This window comes from Lactuca virosa, chromosome 4, assembly GCF_052849685.1.
Source record: "Lactuca virosa cultivar CGN04683 chromosome 4, Lactuca_virosa_CGN04683_v6, whole genome shotgun sequence".
Taxonomy (NCBI): Eukaryota; Viridiplantae; Streptophyta; class Magnoliopsida; order Asterales; family Asteraceae; genus Lactuca; species Lactuca virosa.
The window spans coordinates 105911121-105932144 of NC_136429.1; positions in this window are offsets into that span (position 1 = coordinate 105911121).

Below are 21024 nucleotides of genomic sequence, written 5' to 3' on the forward strand. Positions count from 1 at the left end.
CCGACTCGACGAGTTGGTCACTTAAGTTTGCGGTCCAAATGCGTTCCTACTCGACGAGTCAGGGCCTCCAACTCGTCGAGTAGACTTTTCAATATGAAAGAGTAAAGCTGAAAATTAATACCTGAGAGTCGGGGCGTTACAAAGAGGGCATTGTTGGTACCCCAGTATGCAGCTGATGAGGAGATGAGGAAGACCCGATACCATGATATATTGAGAAATGACATCAGGGATTTGTTAGTTTTTCTGCCTGCCCGACACTGGATGATATGATATCCAGGGCGCGGGAGCGAGAGATTGATCTGGAGCATATATGGAAGAGGAAGGCGTAGCTTGGGCTGACAGTTGGGGTTTTAGCAAAGAAACCTAAGGGTTTCGACTCCAGGTTGAAGGGCCAGCAGGGTCGGAGCCTTTGTGGCAAATGCGACAGGTCGCATGACAGGGTTTGCAGAGCGGGGGGTTCGTGCTGCTATAGCTGCGGCAAGACAGGTTACTTTAGCAAGGATTGTACTGCTTCTATCGGCACTTTACAAACATCAGACCTAATTTTATTTCATTTCAATCATAGGGGCCACAAAAGGCCAACTGCCCGAGTGTAGCATCAGGAGGACCAGTGGTAGCACCGGCTCCAGTGATCCTACGGATCACAGATGGCCGCCAGGGCAAAGTAGATGCTCCTGTGGTGAGGAACCGGGCCTTTCAGTTGACCGCCGAGGAGGCGCGAGCTGCACTATATGTGGTGACGGGTATGTCTCTTCTCCATAATTCTTTATTTATGTTGATTTCGTTGCTTATATTTTATGTGTTTTGTTTTAGGATCGTTCCTTGTGAATAGTATCCCTATATTGGTATTATTTGATTCGGCGGCTACCCGATCTTTCGTTTCCCTTGCACTCAGCAAGAGGTTTGCTGGATCTCTGGGTGAACTAGACCATCCATGAGAGGTTGAAATTGCGGATGATCAATTCGTTTGGGTATCGAGGGTTCATCGGGATTCTGTTCTAGAGATGTTTAGCGAGCGGTATCTGATCGATTTGGTTCCCATTCCTTTACGCGGGAATAAGGTTATAGTGGGGATGGATTGGTTGAGCCCTAATGGGGCGATGATTGATTGTGAGTGCCAGCTGGTACAGGTTCGAACCCCAAGTGGGGGAGAGTTGGTGACCCATAGAGAGGGCGCTCAACGCGGGACGGTCCTATACTCAGCCGCTAGGGCCAGACTCTATCTTCATCAGGGTTGTTCTGGGTTCGTCACCAATGTTATAGATACACGGGAGAAGGGTAAGGTGGCGGTTGATGATGTGACGATTGTACGAGAGTACCCGAATGTGTTTCTAGAGGATTTGGCCGGGGTGCCTCCAGAGAGGCACGTGGAGAACTTTGAATACAACCTCTCCCTCCTCAGGGTCTCTAACACCTCTCGCAGGTGCTCCTCATGCTATTCCTATGTCCAGTCATCTTAATGATTATGAAAACCATATCACAATTGATCCTATAAGGACACCTTAGTGCACTTGTATGGCTAAGAATAGGAATTGGGAATTGTTGAAAGGGTTAAATCAATTAAGGTGAGTCATACTTCGTTCCAAAATCAAGTCTTAGAGTCATACTCCAAGATTGTTCCTTGAGTGACATATCTTAAGTAGGTTTATAACACATTTAGAATTGGTAGTTGTGATGTATTTAAGAAAAAGACCAACTAAGACCAATTGTATGAAGTGTTTTTCCTTGATAAGAATCCGCACTAACTCTTGAATATTTGTTTGTCAAGGAGTGTTTCTTAACAAGAGAATCTTATATGTCAAGAAGTCAGTGGGAGTCTTAAAGATCTTGAAAAGTTTCAGGAACTAATCAAGAATAAACCTATTGTGTATCAGTAGCTCACGACTTGAGGTTTGTAATCTATCGTGTTGACATATTCTTGTTTATGTGCCCATTCCAGTTAAAAGTTGACTATGCATGTGAGTTCTATGAGTTCTCAATTATTTGCATAAGGTGAAGGACCTTGATCAGTGAAAGTTCATTGATCTGTATAGGTGAGCTGCTTAACAACTTGGAAGACATGGTAGGCCCTTATGCTGCCAAGTGGCAAGAAATTAAGATTGAACAAGTTCAATCCGTATGAGGTTGAGTTTGTCAGATACCTTATCTTATGGTAATGGTTGGAAATGACAGATTCACATGGATAGGAACACATACACCATAAGATTTAAGTGTCATAAGGTTTCTCTCCAATTCATGAAAATGATTGTGAGGAAACACTTTCAGTAAGTAGATTTTAAGGAGATAGCAGTTGTGTTAATTGCGTTCTCAAATTCGATTATGATTACGACATCCCTCTTCATAGTTTGAATTGTGAGAAATGGCAAATTGTTTGAACATTCGGAACTTATTGTTGTAAGTTCTGAAATAGTTTAGACACACATATGGGCTTTTTAATAAAAGGTGTATGAGCTTAGATAAAGGCTTATCGGAGCATCTCGTATCAGAAATCTGAACTTTGGTAAGAAAGTCAATAAAGTATTGATTTCTAGAAGTCCAGCTGATTTTGGATACATGTCAAAGCTAGTGGGAGCATAAATGTGATGCCAGTAACAAAATAATTGTTATGCTAGTGGGAGCATAATTATTATGGTAAGTGTTGCGAGTTAGCAATACTATTTATAGGAGACAAAGTTCTAATTTGCAAAGTTGCAAAGGTTGAAAAGTTGTTTCGCTATAGTAAGGGAGAGGATACTTATACTTTATTTCGAATCTAAAAGTTTAGATCGAAGTATTAATCAAACTTAGTCATGATTCTATATGAATATCATGTTGAAATGTTTCAACATTGAAAATTCTATATGGAAATATTATAGCAAGGGACTGGTCAAGTATCATGTCTTTATGTGAGACATTATGAATCGTATCTCATATGCTTCGGGTATAGGATCGATTGCATATGCTATAATATTCATGTGTTCTAATTTTCCAAATGCCTAGGGCATTAACAGGGAAAAAGGACTAGAACCGGATATGACTAAAGTGGTTAAACAACTGTCAAGGACAATCTAAGGCTCGCTAAGGATTGGTTGCTTATGGACAGTTGGAAGTATAGTAATGGAAGGACCATATTGACATTATTATGAATAGATAAAATTCTATTAATAATGCATTGTCATATGGAAAATATGGAAATGTTTTCATAATGGGAGTTGGATATTAAGAATCTATGTGTAGGTTAGAAACCTTTATGCAAGAAGGAGGTTCAAAGGAATGTACTTTGAATTTGAGACTTCGCTTCCTTGGAATTGTTTTTTTATCAATCTCCAGTGGAAAGTTTTATAATATCATTGACAAAGTCTCTGTGACTTTGGTACCTCGACATTACAAAAGATACATTGCATGATAGTTTAGAATCTAGCACATTCTTTTAGTGGCAAGAATTAGGTATTCTTAGACTAAGTAATAAGGATTTGGAATTGTGAAATGAGCATCATTGAAATGTTTTCAATTGATCTATTTCACAAAGTAAGGACCATATATAAACATAGTGTGCATGCTTGGAACATGGGATAACTATTGTTTTAATTCAAGTATTAAGTTGATTAATCGAAACATTATACATTGAAAATGTGTAATCAATATGGTGATTAAATAAAAGGTGTTTTTATTTATATTTAAAAGTTTTGAGACCATATTGAATTCGATTATTCTTGTGTTTCACTTTGCATGTTTTGACTTCCCAAATAATAAGATTATTCAAACTATCCACAGTCGATCATACTTTTGAAGTAGGTATTGAGGTAAGACTGTCATGAATCCGTGTGTAGATTTTCTAAAGTGTTTCGACATAGCACAAGTTTGTTGCAGTGTTCATGAGTACTCTTGTAATAAGACTTGAGTATTGGATTAAACCTAGGCTCATCTGAATCACTTCATGGATTTTATCACGAGTGATTAGTGAGACAGTAATATCTTATATTCTTGAAACGGAGACATATAGTTGCAGTTTACAAGTCGATTGCACATTGATGATGTGTAAACGCACCAGTAACTTGGTGTTATAAAACGCATTATTGTGTGTGATTTGATGAGTAAATAGATTAAGCATATGAGTCGAACTTTATCCGTTCCTTTTGTCCTAAGAGGGATAAAAGCGATATCTGTGGGCCCCTCGATGATTTAGTGATGACAACCCTAAGCGCTTGGCCAAGCCTGGACTGATTTGATTTGTTCAATTAGTCGGTCGTAATAAATCGGAAATCGGGAAACAACACATGGACAGAGAGATTGATTATAATCCATGTCTCATGTCCACACGATATCTAGAATGGAGGAATATATGATCCCTTATCTAAATGACGCGTCAGAGATTGATTAATTTGTGATTTATTAATATATTATAAATATAATATATTAATTGAGAAATCATATTATTTAATTAGTATTGATCAAGAAATAATTTGGAATTAATTTAATGATCAAAAGAGACTAATTAAATTAACGGGGACTGATTATGTAAATCAGTGATACATATGGTTTGGGCTATTGATCTATGATGGACTAAGTTTATGTGAGAGTCCATGAAGAGTTAGTCCATATGAGTTATTGGATCATAAGCCTAAGTGTAAGAATTAGGGTTTACATATGACTCTTGGAATTCTACACTATATATGTATTCCCTAAACCCTAAAATTGGCACTTATGTATTCCATGAAGAGTATAGCCAATTTTTGGTGTGTCTAACCTCTCTCTCAAAGTCCTCCATTTGTTCATGGTGTATTGTGATTCCATTAGAGGTGCAACATTTGAGGCACTAAGCTTTTGAAAGGCCAAGTTCTACAAGCTACAACAAAGAGGTATTCTTCTAACTAGATTTTATGATGTAAATATCAAGTTGTATGCTAGTTAGGCTTCATGATTTGGAAAATTGTTTATTGCATGTATAACTAGAGAAAACTTAGATCCAAAGCATTAGGGTTGTATATGCACCATAGGGATGTTAGAGTACATAAAACCCAACATACGTATCTTCCGTTAGCGAAATTTTCGTATAAAAATAGCTACCATGCCAACATTGATGGACCTGCTTTTGAGATTCTCTATGGGAGGAAATGCAGGACCCCGATATGCTGGGGAGAGGTTGGTCAGCGAGTCATGGGGAGTACTGAGGTGGTAATCAAGACGACCGAGTTGATTTAGCAGGTTCGTAGTAGACTTCAGACAGCTCAGAATCGACAGAAAAGATATGCCGTCAAGCGCTGATCAGACTTGGAGTTTCAGGTTGGGGATATGGTTCTCCTGAAGGTGTCACCTTGGAAAGCTATCATTCGATTTAGGAAGCGAGGCAAGCTGGGCCGAATGTATATCGGTCCTTTCAAGGTTATAGCCCGGGTACACAGGGTAGTGTATCGGCTGGATCTTCCGGAGGATCTTAGTCAGATACATAATACTTTTCATGTCTCGCAGCTGTGAAAATGTTTGGCTGATGATTCCGCGGTGGTTCCATTGGAGGACATTCAGGTGGATGACCGCCTGAACTACATTGAGAGACCTGTAGCAATCCTCGACATGAAGACGAAAACCTTGCAGAAAAAGGTTGGGGAGCTAGTTAAGGTACAGTGGTAGTACCACAAGGGCTCAGAATGGACGTGGGAGCAGGAGGACGAGATGAGAGAGCATTACCCAGAGTTATTTACGACACCGGACTTCGAGGATGAAGTCTGATTCAAGTGGAGGAGAATTATAGCACCTGAGTCGTCAAGTATGAAGTTTCTGACTTAGTTTCTTTGCAATTCTAGTTAAGGTGGTGGAAGGATGGTGAGTACGTTGGGCGTACATTATGTTCGCATGGCGTACTCACTGCATGCGCGCCATCAGCGGATCCTCAGCGTACGCTGGGCGTAATCAAGCCAGGGAAAACCCTAATTTTTAGGGTTTGCACCCTATTTAAGGACCTTAAGTCCCCCAAGTCCCTTACCTTTTCAGCCTCCATTGCTATTGTAGTGCAAATCTTGAACCCTAAGCCTCCTTGATTTCATTTGTGAGTTTTCTTGAGTTATTGTGGTGCTCTTTAGTGACATTGAAGGAGAAGGAAGCTTGGGAAGAAGCAAGGACGTGGAAGAGCTTGTAGATCCAGAAGTTTGGCACCATTTCTAACCCATTGAAGGTATAAAGTTTAAGCCTTGATCATTACAAGCTTAGATCTAGGTTTAGGGTAGAAAATGGTATCTTTTGGTCCCATAGTTTAGATTCTTGGAGTATGAGCAATTTCAGATCATACGAGCGGTCCTTCTAGACTCTTGGAGGTGTTTTGAGTCATAAAAATCGGATATTGATGGTTAAACTACAACCATGCAAGTGTTATGAACCATCCAAGTGTGTTTATGACTTGATTCATGATTTGAGCCCCATACTTGCATGCAAAAGCATAAAGTTTGCCACTTTATGGCTTAAGACGTTATTAGGGCCTGGATCTAAGTTTTGGACATTAGGTCTTAATGGATTAAGACATGGAAGTAAGAATGGGTTGGCAGACTAGTACGCCATGCATACTCCAGTGTACGTTGCGCGTACTAGGTTAACGCCTCGACTCCTGGTCAACACCGGCGTACGATTAGCGTACAAGCCAAGTATTCTGTGGGTACACATTTAGTGGGCGTAGATGCTTTTGGGTTCATTTGGTGTTGGGATTTGGACTTGAGTAAGTTAGGCCTCGGGCCCACCTGATTGTAGCAGGTTATTTTTGGGCCTTATGCCATGTTAGGTGTTCTTGGGCCATATTGGGCCTAGATTCCTTTTGGGGTTTTCTTTTCAGGATTTGGGCCTTGGAGGAAAGGAGGCCCAATAAGACAAAGGTAAAGGAGCCTTTTTGCCTTAAGTCAAGAATTAGAGTTTTGGACTTTCGGTTTAGAATGTGATCTAATTTCTAATTAGGGTTTTATGTTTGTGCGATAGGGAGAAGATTTCACGAGTCATCCGTTGAGTGTGATTTGATACCCACAGTCTGAGGTGAGTCTTCCTTCGCAGTATCTATGGGTCGAAGGCACCAAGGCCGACCCACTAGTTATGTTGTAGTGTGATGATTGTCTTTGTGATAATTGTCAGTTATGCCTGTATTTGCTTGATGACTATGTGATTTCTATTATGTTATTATATGGTAGTAGTAGGGGTGAAATAGACCCGGTATCCGGTTGAAATAGACCGAAGGGGATTGAAAGCACCTAGATATGCTTGAGAGTATCCGGTTGAAATAGACTGAAGGTGTAGGCAAGCACCCGGATATGCTTGGCAGTATCCGGTTGAAATAGACCGAATGGGTAGGAAGACACCCATATATGCCTTGCAGTATGTTTGTTTAGTATGTGGTATTTTGGGGGAACTCACTAAGCTTTGTGCTTACAATTTTAGTTTATGTTTCAGGTATTTCCGGTTCGAAGGGGAAGGACCCAGCCTGATCGCACTCCATCACTCTATGTTTTCCGCACTTAGTGATTTTGGGAATTTGTACTCTGATAACATGTTAAATTTATTCTCTTACAACGATTTTGATATAAGTTTCTTATAGATTGAATGAATTTAAAAACAAAAATTTTATCTGTATTTTTGGGATGTTATAGAAACGAATTGGATTTGTGAACGATATGTATCCTAACAATTGTTATATCCTTGACAAAGCTGTTTATGGGTTATAACATGTAACAGTCATTTTCCAAGATTGATTGATCTGGAGGTCAAGGAGGTAAAATTTTGATGATTGGATGTGAAAGGAAGTACCGCAGGTGCGATTGGATGTGAATGAGAGTGTTTGGATACGAAAGGAAGTACCCCGGATGCGATTGGATGCGAATGAGAGTGTTTAGATGCCAAAGGAAGTACCTCGGATGCGATTAGATTTGAACGAGAGTGCTTGGATGCGAAAGGAAGTACCCCTGATGCGATTAGATGCGAATAAGCGTGCTTGGTTACCAAAGGAAGTACCCTAGATGCGATTGGATGCGACTAAGAGTGATTGGATGCGAAAGGAAATACCCCAGATACGAATGAGAGTGTTTGAGACGCGGGTGTTTATTGAGCTATGTTGGGCATAGTTGGAGTATGCAGGGCGTAGAGCCACAACATTCAAACCCTAATATTTAGGGTTTAGACCCTATTTTATGGATGTTAAGTCCTTGAGGTGTTTCTTATCTTCAGCCTTCACATCCTAAAGCAGTTATTTCAAAACCCAAGCCCCATTTTTGAGATTTTAAGGCCTTAGTGTGTTTCTTGTGTGTTCTTGAGGAGATGGAGTCTATTAGAGAGCATTTAAGGAGCTTCAAGCTTTATGGATCAGGAACTTTCATATCTCTAGCAACCTCCAGAAGGTATAAAGTTATGAACTTGACGGATAATTCATTAGATCTTGCTAGTTCTTGAGTTTTTGTGCCTTTTGGTATCATAATCTTGGTATATATGAGTTTGTCTTATTCTAGACCAAATGAGCTATCCTTTCAGACATTTTGTGTATTTGTAGTCATAAAAATGCGATCTTGGTCCTTTTCTCCCATCCATGCAAGAGTTATGAAGCTTGGGTTTTAGGTAGTAAGTTAGGGTTTAGATTTTGAGCACTTCATAGCCATGCAAAGTCATAAAGTTGGAAAATTTATGATTAAGGAGGTTATTTGAGGATTGGATATGATTTTTAGATGTAATGACTTAAAGGAATAAGCAATTAATGGGAAAATGGGAGCTGAACTAGTATGTTGGGCGTACCTTGTGTGTACGCAGTGTGTATTGAATGGAGGGATCGTAATTTGGAAGGCACCCTAGTACGTTGGGCGTAGAGTTGGAGTACACATGGCGTACTCCGCCTGTGTTGAATCCTTGACTTTTTGACTTGGATGTTTTGACCATGGACTTGACCAAGTTTGAATTATGGGCATTTTGGGTAATTTGCGTAGTATTTTGAGAGTTGGGACCTATTATTTGTATAATTGATCTGTAGAGACAATATCTGGAGTAGTTATCTTTTCGAATATTTTTCAGACTGTGAGGTGACTTTTCCTCACTATACTTGTGGGTTGTAGGCACCAATCCCGGCCCACTAGGTTATGTATCTTGGTATATAAGATGTTGCTATGTTGTAGTGATCTGTTAGATATCTATGATTATCTATTTTATGGTTTTATGTTTATCTGTTGCATATGTCGACATAGTGCAGTTGGGTTGAGGCAATACTGCTCTGTGTGGAAGCTAACAAACCTGGGAGCAAGCCAGACATAAGCTGTGGGCCGGAAAGGCAAGCCAGACATAAACATTGTGCTAGATAGGCAAACAAAACTTATGATATGGGTTCGGGAGCAATCCAGACACGAGCTGTGGGCCAGGTGAGCAAATCAGACTCGGTTTGTGGGCTCAAGGGTAATCCAGTCTGATGGTTGTGGACCTAGTATGCATAGTCTTATATGTTGTGTGGTGATATTTTGGGGGAAAATCACTAAGCTTTGCCTTACAGTTTGATTTTACGGTTTCAGGTACTTCATTGGACAAAGGAAAGGCGAAGGCTTGATTGTGCACATCATCCAAGATTTTATGTGTTTTGATGATTTTGGGATACTCTGATTCATGATAATGATTTTTGGAAACTTGTTTTGTAAAACTTATGATTTTTGGGATGGTTTTTAAAATGAAAATTTTGCCTTGATTTTTGGTTTGTTACAAGTTGGTATCAGAGCCCTGGTTTGAGAGACTTGGATGAACATTCGTGTGAATCCAGACTCAAACTAAGGATGTTACACTCCTAAACAGAGGACTGTTGTTACTTGGGGGCAGTTCTTTGAGATGTTTCGCACGGAGTATGTCCCCCAGATGGAGAGAGAGAGTGAGAGAGAGAGAGGTTGGATCAGGAGTACTTGTCGTTGAGGCAGACGATAGAGTCGGTGACGAAAATCACCAAGATGTTTGCTGAGAGGGATCTTTTTTGTCCTGAGTATTCTGCTTTGGAGCCGGCCCAGATGTCATGATACTTGAACATGCTCAATACTGTGATTCGACAGTTTGTGTCTACCCAGAGATATAGTAGCCTTTCTGAGCTTTTGGATTCCGTGCAGAGGTAGGAGATTAAGATTAAGACTCAAGCAAGGGAGGAGAGGCAGGATCCAGATCATCCACATCATGCATCAAAGTGGTTCAAGCCCACTGATTCACGATCTTGGGGACATAGGGGTCGTACTTGTGGCAAGTGCGGAAAGGTTCAAGAGGGTGTTTGTCAATATTCTTCTGGGTGCCACAAATATGAAAGGGAGGGTCATATTTCTAGGGATTATCATCAACAGGCCCTAGTATCGAGCGTCAGGATTTGCTACCATTGTGACCAGGTTAGCTATATGAAGGCCAACTGCCACTTGCTCGCTGTAAGACCGGTGCAGGCTCCAACCCCAACTACCTTGAGGATTCCAGATGGATGAAAGAGGAGAACTTAGTCCCTGAAGGCTAGGGTTCGTTCTTTTCAGCTCACAGCGGAGGAATCCAGGTCGGCCCCTAACGTCGTTACAGGTATGCTCTCATTTTATTCTATCAAGTTATTTTATTATATGCTTATGATTATATGAGTGTGTGTGAGATGCTATTTGTGGTTTATCTAAGTCTCCACCTAGAAATTAGAATTTTTCCTCACGTTGATCTAGACATTATATTTTGAGTATCTTCATATGCCATTTTGCATACCGAGAGCCGTGCTTATAAGATGTTCAGGTGAACCTGTTTTAGGACTTCGATGTAGGATACATTGAACAATGACAGAACAAGCCTTCAGTGGAGGAAGACTAACAACCGATTCTATTTTGGTATTTCCATCATTCGTTAAAGACTCCTGAAGACCTCAAGGTGGAAATGTGGAAGGTGCTTGGGGATATTGAGTTCGTTGAGATTTTGGGGTGTGTTTATTAGATTTTAGAAGTGTATGTGTAAGTCTTCACTAGGATTGGTTGGTTATGGAATGGAAGTTCTTGTAAGCTCAGGTTGTCGTCAGATTTGAGTAGTGAGGTTGCGGGATAGTTTGGAAATCTAGCAATTTTGTGGATGGAAAAGTGTAGTTGAATGTATGGGGGAGAATCGTATGGATCAAGGGAATGATTATAGGAAAGGAACGAGGATTCAAGATTGCCTTTTCGATTTCGTTCCGCATCAACAAAGGAGCATAATGGTTATGTGATTAGGATCATCTTAAGGGTCGTGTTAGGTCCTCTCTGCATGTTCTTGTCTGATAAAGGCTTTGGGGTTCGAAGCACAAACCGAATACCTGATCGAGGTATAGTCGGGTGAGGTTTCGACTCATGACTGATTATGGAATGGTATGGTAGTAGTGATGTAAGACTACAGGGTGGATCATAGCATTCACTTAGAGCGAAGTGTACTATCTAGAATTTGTGTGATGACTAGTTATGTTGTTCCTAGTTAGAACAAGAAGGTTGTTTGATCCATGTTAGCAAAAGGCCTAGGATATCAGAATCTTGACCAGAGTCTCGTGGTAAGGTAGTGTCAGAGGCTATCCGCTTTAGCAACCGGTTGGATATCTGGTACTTTGGTTTATTGTTAGGTAAATACGAGACCAAGAAGATCTCGGTTCGATCGAAAATGAGAATGTTGGTCAGCAGGATGAAACTGAGTTGTTGGTATGGCACCCATTCTTGAGGCTCGTGTTGGGAGTCACCCTTGTTTTAGGGTGCAAGGTTGTTGGCATCGACGAATGCCAAGGATTCTATATTTCCAGTGATCAGCAAGGTGACTCGGGGCTGGAGGAGTTGTTGGTCCGGTTTGTGGAGTAGATTCAATATGGATGTGATTCGGAATGATTCTGTATGGATGGAAGTTAGACATGAAATTAGGTTTTCGTATTTTGGGAAGAGTAGTTATGGTTACTCTTAACTGGATTTTAGGAAGTTCCTTATAGATCGACTAGTGTGGCAGAAGAAGTAGTAAGGAATGATTTCGAGGACGAAATCTAATTTAAGTGAGGGAGAGTGTAACACCCATTTTCGAAGAGTTATTGATATGTGGGTTAAGGAGTTAAAAGTTTGATAATTGGATACGAAAGGAAGTACCCTGGATGCGATCGGATGCGAATGAGAGTGTTGAGATGCAAAAGGAAGTACCCCATATGCGATTGGATGCAGATGAGAGTGTTTGGATGCGAAAGGAAGTACCCTAGATGTTATTGGATTCAAATGAAAGTGCTTGGATGCGAAAGGAAGTACCCCAAATGTGATTGGATGCGAATGGGAGTGCTTGGATGCGAAAGGATGTACCCTGTATGCGATTAGATGTGAATGAGAGTGTTTGGGACATGAGTATTTAATGAGCTACGTTGGGCGTACCTGGAGTACACAGGGCATAGAGCCACAACATCCAAACCCTAATTTTTAGGGTTTAGACCCTATTTAAAGGACCTTAAGTCCTTGAGGTCTTCCTTATCTTCAACCTCTATGTCCCAAAGTAGTATTTCAAAACCCTAGCCCTATTTATGAGAGTTTAAGGTTTTAGTGTTGTTAATGTGTTTTCTTCAGGAGAATGAGTCCATTAGAGAGCATTTAAGGAGCTTCAAGCTTTGTGGATCTGGAACTTTCATATCTCTAGCGACCTCCAGAAGGTATAAAGTTCTAAACTTGATGGATACTTTATTAGATCTTGCTAGTTCTTGAGTTTTTGTGCCTTTCGGTCCCATAATCTTGGCATATATAAGTTTGGATTACTCTAGACCAAATGAGCTATCGTTTCTAACGTTTTTGAGTGTTTATAGTCATAAAAATGTGATCTTGATCCCTTTCTCCCGTCCATGCAAGAATTATGAAGCTTGGGTTTTGGGTAGTAAGCTAGGGTTTATATTTTGAGCATTTCCTAGCCATGCAAAGTTATAAAGTTGGAAACTTTATGATTAAGGTGGTTATTTGAGGACTGGATCTGAGTTTTGGACGTAATGACTTAAGGGAATAAGCACTTATTGGGAAAATAGGAGCCGACCTAGTATGTTGGGTGTACCTTGTATGTATATAGTGCATACTGAACGGAGGGCCCGTAATTTGGAAGGCACCCAAGTACGTTGGGTGTAGAGTGGAGTACGCAGGGCATACTCCGCCTTTGTTGACTCCTTGACTTTTTGACTATGGACGTGACCAAGTTTGAATTAAGGGAATTGTGGGTAATTTGAATAGTAGTTTGAGAGTTTGGCCCTATTATTTGTATAAGTGATCTGTTGAGGCAGTATTTGGAGCAGTGATCTGTTTGGCTATTTTTCAGACTGTGAGGTGAGTTTTCCTCACTGTACTTGTGGGTCAAAGGCACCAATGTCAGCCCACTAGGTTATTATGTATACTGGTAAATATGATGTTGTAATGTTGTAGTGATCTGTTAGATCTACATGATTTTATGTTTTATGGTTATATGTTTATCTGTTGCATATGTCGACATAGTGTAGTAGGTTTGACGCAATACTGCTCTGTGTGGAAGCCAACAAACTTGGGACCAAGCTAAACATAAGTTGTGCGCCGGAAAAGCAATCCAGCCTTATGCTGTGGGCTCAGGAGCAAGCCAGACATAAGCTGTGGGCCAGAAAGGCAATTCTGACTTATGTTGTGGGCTTGGGAGCAATCTATACATAAGTTGTGGGACCAGGTGGGCAAACCAGACTCATGTTGTGGGCTCAGGGGTAATCCAGTCTGATGTTCGTGGACCCAGTATGCATGTTGTTATATGTTATGTGGTATTATTTTGGGGGAAACTCACTAAGGTTTGGCTTACAGTTTGATTTTATGGTTGTAGGTACTTCAAAGAACAAAGGAAAGGTGAAGGCTTGATCGTGCACATCATCCAGGATTTTATGTGTTTTGATGATTTTGGGATACTCTGATTCATGATATTGATTTTTGGAAACTTGTTTTGTAAAAGTTATGAATTTTGGGATGGTTTTTAAACTGAAAATTTTTCCTTGATTTTTAGGATGTTACAAAACAAGCACCTCGTGCTTGGTATGCCAGTTTAACCAATTTTTTTGAAGATCACTAAGTTTAAGCAAGGATCAGTTGATCCCGCTCTATTTCGAAAGAAAGTTGGGGATAATCTAATGCTTGTTCAAATTTATGTCGATAATATCATTTTTGGTTCAACTGAACCTTCGTTGTCAAAGGAATTTGAAGATTTGTTGAAGAGTCAATTCGAAATAAGTATAATGGGGAAGATTAATCACTTCTTGGAACTGAACATTCACCAAAGCAGAGAGGGAATCTTTATTAATCAAGAAAGTTATACGCGAAACTTGCTTGTACGCTTTGGAATGACCAACTGTTAAAACGTGAAGATTCCTATGGCAGTCGACACACACTTAAGTCCTTTGTTGGATAATCCAACAGTTGATTAAAAGCCATATCGAATCATGATCGGTGCATTATTGTATTTAACTGCAATTCGACCTAATATTATGTTTTCGGTTTGTAGTTTTGTTGCGTACAAAGTAAATCCAAGAGAACCACATCTCACACATATTACGAATATCGATATCTACATCGAACTCCGACTCTAGGATTGTGGTATCCAACAAACATAGGATTCTTTATTCAATCATTTTCCGATGCAGATCTAGAGATTGTAAATTGGATCGAAAGAGTACTACTGGAGGATGTCAATTTCTAGACGGGAAGCTTGTGAGTTGGTTGTCGAAGAAGCAAACGTGTGTATCGATATCCATAGTTGAGGCTTAATATAATACTGTTGCGGCATGTACTTCTCAAGTGATCTTGATCCAAATTTAATTACATGACTGTTGGGTCTAAATATTGGTTTATACTTTGCTTTTCTAAGCATTTATTGTTTTTAGTCTTGGGCGAAAATATTATTGGGTTTATTTGTAGCTTGGACAGAAAACTCATGTGTTTTCGGTCCAGCCTTTGAGTTGTGGGCTTGGGTTTTCGGTCCATTTGTATAAACAGTCATTAGGGGAGTGTTTAATGGGTGTCTAGGAGGAGAGGACCATTTCATTCATTCATTCATATTATGTTCTAGAGAGAGAAAGTAAGAGAGAAGAAGTGTGTGTGTGTGTGTGAATCTTATGTTGGATCATCATTCATATCATCAATACATTGAAGATTCATCTAGTTCTTCTTCTTCTTCTTCTTCTTCTTCTTCTTCTTCTTCTTCTTCTCCATTCTATCTTGCATCATCCACTTGATTGGGATTCCGCACCATCAAGTGGATCGGATTGATACATCAAGCAATTTTTGGGACTTACAGTTGGTATCAGAGCTTGGATCGTATCAATCATTTTGGCAAGATCTTGAACGTTTTTGGACTTTTTCTTGAAGGATTTGGCATTTTTGGATAGTTTTTGAAGAAATAATGGGGGTTTGTTCTTCGTTTTTTTTTTCATAAAAATGAGTTTTTGATTGAGTTTTGGAGTCAAAAAATTGAAAAATCGCGTTTTTTGGTTGTAACCAGCGAGGTTGTGGAGGCAGTTTTTGGTCAGTAGCTAGGGTTTGCGAGGGTTTGCAGCCGAAATCACATTTGCGGTCAGCAGGTTCTCAGTCTGAAGCATTTACGACCGGAAGCCGTTTGCGGTGCGAGGTTGCGCACGTGTTCAGTCTCGGAGGGTTTTCAGTGCGAGGTCTCGCACGTGTTCGGTCCCCATAGGTTTGCGGTCCTCGTTTGCTGCCTTTGTATGCGGTTCTCGGATTTTCGGTCAGAAGCGAATAATTAAAAAAACCGGGGTGTAGCAAGGATCGAACTCGGGTCTCACAAACACATAACCCACCATCTTACCAATCGGTCTAGTACACCACATCTTTCACATTTTCCCGGTTTAGTTCAAGTAGCCTCGCAATTTCGGTCCTATTTCGAATTTTTGACATTTTTGGCCCAAAAATCAATTTATCGAATTTTTAAGTTTCGTTTTCGACATAACCTTTGACTTTTTAATTTTTGACTATCAATTTTGACTTTTGACCCTAATAATTGACTTTGACTTTCAAGTTTGACCTTTGACTTTAAACTTTGACTTTCTCGTTTAACTTTCAAATTTTCACGTTTGGCTTTTCGGTTTGACATTTTAAATTTGATATTTAGGGTTGACTTTTGAGGTTTATAGTCAAAGGGCAGTTTTGGTAAATAATGAGTTCCTCAATCACCCCAGTCAATGAAGTTTCATGTTCTCAATCTTGTGAAGCTACTATTAAGTTTCTCCGTGATCAAATCGATTTATTAAAAGGAGAAAATAAGGACCTTAAGTACGAAGGCTATGCTCTTAGGAAAGGTCAAAAACTCTTAAAAGCACAAGTAGACGCCAAAATCAAGGACTTTAGAAAACTTCAAGAAGAATATAGCAACAAATGTGCGAATTATACCTATGTTAAGGAACAACTTGCTAACGTGACTGCCGAACTTGATGCATTGAAAGCTAAATATAAAGATGCAGATTTTACCTTTAAGAAATTTGATGTGTCAAGTGAGCTAGTTGCATCAATGATTGAAAAACAATTAAATTTTAAGGATAATTAAAATAAGGGTCTAGGGTATCATAGTGTACCACCTCCTTTCAATGACAACTATAACCCACCCCTTGAGACCAACGAGGAAGAGATACCTGCTCAGTTTGGCCAACCCCCTGTGCCAGCTTCAGTTAAGACTGGACAGTCTGGGCCAACTGAGAGTGTTGAGGTTAAGGATACTAATGATTCTACTTCCTGTGTAGGTAAAGTAGTAGAAGATGAAAACAAGGAGAACAAAACTAACTCTAGTTCTGTTGATTCTGTTGACTGTCAAACTAATGTCTCCTTAAAATCTAAATCTGTTGCTTCTAACTCAGTTACTTCTAATCAACCTGCTGTTAGTAAATACATCCCACCAAAACAAGCGAAGCAGACTGCGTGCTGTAAGTGTGCTTGTGGGAACAATCAGAGACAAAGCAAGGGCACGCCACCAGGGGCAGGAAGAAACAACTCCTACGTGAAGCAAAAAACATGTTTTCACTGTGGAACACCTGGACACATTGCCAGAAATTGTCCAAATCGCGCATACATTCCCTACTATGCACAAGGATGGTAGAACGCGTCAAGAAGAAGATTCTCTAATGGAAACCCTTCAAGGTCACAATCGCGCAATGGTGACTGGAAGGCGCAAAAGGCCAAGAATCCAACTCCCAAGGTCAAGAAGAGAATGTATGCCAATAAGTCCAATTCAAGAGATGCTCCAGTGAAACCAAGACGGGTTAGGTCAAAGTCATCTCGGCGATTGGCTTCAAGTCCCAAAGCAAGCGATAAGGCACCCAACCAATCGAACAAGAAATGGGTTAATCCCGACTACAGATGGGTACCGAAGGTTCACACTCCCAAATCATCAAATGATTCTAACATTTCTTCATATTTTGTTTGTGATAAGCAGGATATGTCATGGGAGAGAGTACCTTGCGTTGATGACAAAGGTCAACCTAGTTTCAAAATGGACTGGGTTCCAAAGATCAACTGATTTCGCACTTTGTGTTGGAGCAGCTATGGAGGCATATCATCAGACTTCGGTTTGTTGATAGTGGTTGTTCCAAGCACATGATAAGGGACATCTCTCAATTGTACAACATTCAGAACTTTGTTTGAGAGTATGTGTCCTTTACGGGAAAGGAAGAAAGGAAAGGATCACACATGGGGTTTGTGCTTAATGATGTGAAGAATTTTGGATCTATTCTGAGATTAAAATATGTGTGCTGTTCTCAGACCTTCTAGATGCAAACTCAATTAGTGACTTACGGTTTGAGTTTTCTTCTCGATACTCCTGAGTTTTTCTTAAAATGATTCATTTTGAAGACAATATTTTATTTTCTTATAGTTTTTGGTTTGTAGGTATTGTTTGGGAAGTGATATGAAGTCTAGTGCTAAAGGGCTATATGAAATTCGTGTAATGCACTGAAGCCAAATTGTCTAGACTCTGTGTTCAATGTGTTAGTAGGCACACAGGTTTCAAAAGAACTAGACATTGATTGACAATGAAAGGACTAGACAATATGAACATAGATAGTCCCATTTGGACTGACAATACGACACTCGGGTAGATTAAGCAGTGAGATAAACATGAGAACCTGCGGGATACATTAAAGTCTTATGTATCTAGAACTGTGGCTCAACATTTCCTCAATGTATGGACTCATGTCCTTAATTCCGGTACTGATAGGGTAACTGTGGGGTTCTGATAAAGTAGGTCTGTAGGAAATTATTTTCTTGCTTTCTATCTGTGAGTCATATGTTGCTTCCTTTGCGTGATTGGAACATATCCGACCTGGAATGCAACATATGCAACTCTATCTCTATGCATATCCTTATCTATGAAGTTTTTTCTATCTTTTAGTCATATGTTGTCCCTTCTGCATGATCGGAAGATCCGACCTGGGACACATCATATGCACCCTACTATCTCTCTAACCCTCTATCTATGTTAGTCATATGTTGTTCCCTATGCGTGATTGGAAAACATCCGACCTTGGATACAACATATGCACTTCTATATCTGACTTCTTTCTTAATGATTGAATACTCACCTAAAGTAAGGAGTTCTTTGGAAGTTCTTGATTACTGGGGTATGTCAGGAAGCGGGGAACACGTTCTAGGGCATCTAAAATTGAACCATTTAATAGGTTGTCTGTAGATCTCGCTGCTGAGTTTAAGTGGACAACAATATCATTGGTCGTCGTCAGCCAAATGGTCCATTTAGGAATATATATCATAATGACTTGTCACTTATAATCTGTCCAATTTGTCAAATATCTTTTGTGTTTAAGTGGACCACAATACCGGTGATTGACCAGATTTAAACATGCAGGCGTGTGCTGATAAACAATATTGAATTGTTTGACAACTTTGATCCCAAAAGTCTTTAATTTAGCTATTATTTTTGTGTTTGTTAAATTTGTTCATAGTTTTTCTCTATGCAAAAATTTAGGGGGAGAATTAAAATTTTAAAATCAAACAAAAATCAGAAAAACTAAAAATCCAAAAATAGTGTTATTTCTGTTTTATTTCTTTTTCAGAAAATTCAAAAATCCAAAAATATTTTTGTTTCTGTTTTATTTTTTTCAGAAAATATGAATATTCCAAAAATATTGGGTGCTAAGTTTTCTTTTAGTTTTGTTTTTATCTCAAATTTTCTTTTTCTTGAAAAATGAACTCAAATGTAGATGAAACTCATGGAGACTGTATCGAGATTTTCTGAGCTAAGGCTTCATCCGTGATTCTCGAAGAGTTCTCATTCAAAGGAACAAGAAATGAAGATTATTCTTTCAATATTCAATATTTCAACCCCAAAAACAAGGTGAAGCTGTACTTGAAGATTATGTGACAGATTGCATTGAAGCCTCCTCAATCAATTTGTTGCTATCTATGAACCTGCTAAAGTGATCCAAAAAATTCGGTCTCTCTATCATTCTCTCTGAAGATTCTCAAGCTGAAAGTGTTGTTTTTCAAGAATCTTTTCAAGAAGCCTCCACACCCAACGTGCGTTCAAAGTCAAATTTTGAAGAAAAGCCCAGTTGTTCAAAATGAAGTCATTCACACAGAAGATTCATATGTTCATCTTGAAAGTTGTAAAGAAATCGAAGATAAATGCTGAAGCCAAGCACAAAGTGAAGACTGTCAAGAAAAGCAAGCTACAATTTTAGGGGGAGTTTGTTGGGTCAAAAGAAAAGAAAGCTATAAACCAAGGGGAAGATTGTTGGGTCTAAATATTGGTTTATACTTTGCTTTTCTAAGCATTTATCGTTTTTAGTCTTGGGCGAAAATATTATTGGGTTTATTTGTAGCTTGGACCGAAAACTCATGTGTTTTCGGTCCAGCCTTTGAGTTGTGGGCTTGGGTTTTCGGTCCATTTGTATAAATAGTCATTAGAGGAGTGTTTAGTGGGTGTCTAGGAGGAGAGGAGCATTTCATTCATTCATTCATATCATGTTCTAGAGAGAGAAAGTAAGAGAGAAGAAGTGTGTGTGTATGTGTGAATCTTATGTTGGATCATCATTCATATCATCAATACATTGAAGATTCATCTAGTTCTTCTTCTTCTTCTTCTTCTTCTTCTTCTTCTTCTTCTTCTCCATTCTATCTTGCATCATCCACTTGATTGGGATTCCGCACCATCAAGTGGATCTGATTGATACATCAAGCAATTTTTGGGACTTACAATGACTATGCGATTAACATGAAGAAAATTCCTTTATTTTGTGATTCTTAAAGCGCAATTCACATTTGTCATAATCTAGTTCAACATTAAAAAACAAAACGTATTGCACTTCGATACCATTTAATCAAAGATCATGTTGAGGATGGTAATATTGAAGTTCATTTTTTTAAAACCACAGAACAATTAGCATATATTTTTACAAAACCACTTGATGAAAAATCTTTTCTGAGAATAGTAAATGGTTTGAGAATGATGGAAGCTTGTTATGTTCCAACCTCTAACTAATTTTTCTTGTATTTGAATAACGAAGGTTTGGACTACAATTGACTATTGATATAAATTTATCCAGAGGTTACTGTTCATGTTTAGAGCTCCGATGTGATTTGTTTTCGACATTCTCTCTAACTCGTTCAACAATTGTTGCCAACAAGAGAAAGTGTAGAGAAGGACTGATGGAGGTAATAGCGAATGTGATGAAATAGCGAATGGGTAGTGACTGTCTCACTAAGAACTATCTGTTATCATTAGCGAAGGAGTAGTGAATGTCTACTTATGTTTCTAACTGAGTTGAGAAGGTCTAATCACAAATCCTTTGCGGCACTATTCACTATCAATATCGAAGGACAAACGAAGGTAATATTTTTCCTTGTTGTTTTAGAAAAAGTTGAAAACCCAAAAAGATTTTCTTTAGTTTTGTCTTTTATTACTAAAATTCAAAAATCCAATTTTTATTTTATTTTTTTATCTTTCGTTTCTAAAAATTAAAAACCCAAAAAGGTTTTCATTATTCTTGTTCTTTTTTTTCACAAAATTAAAAATACAAAAAGATTTTCTTCATTTTTGTCTTTTATTTCAAAAATTAAAAAATTT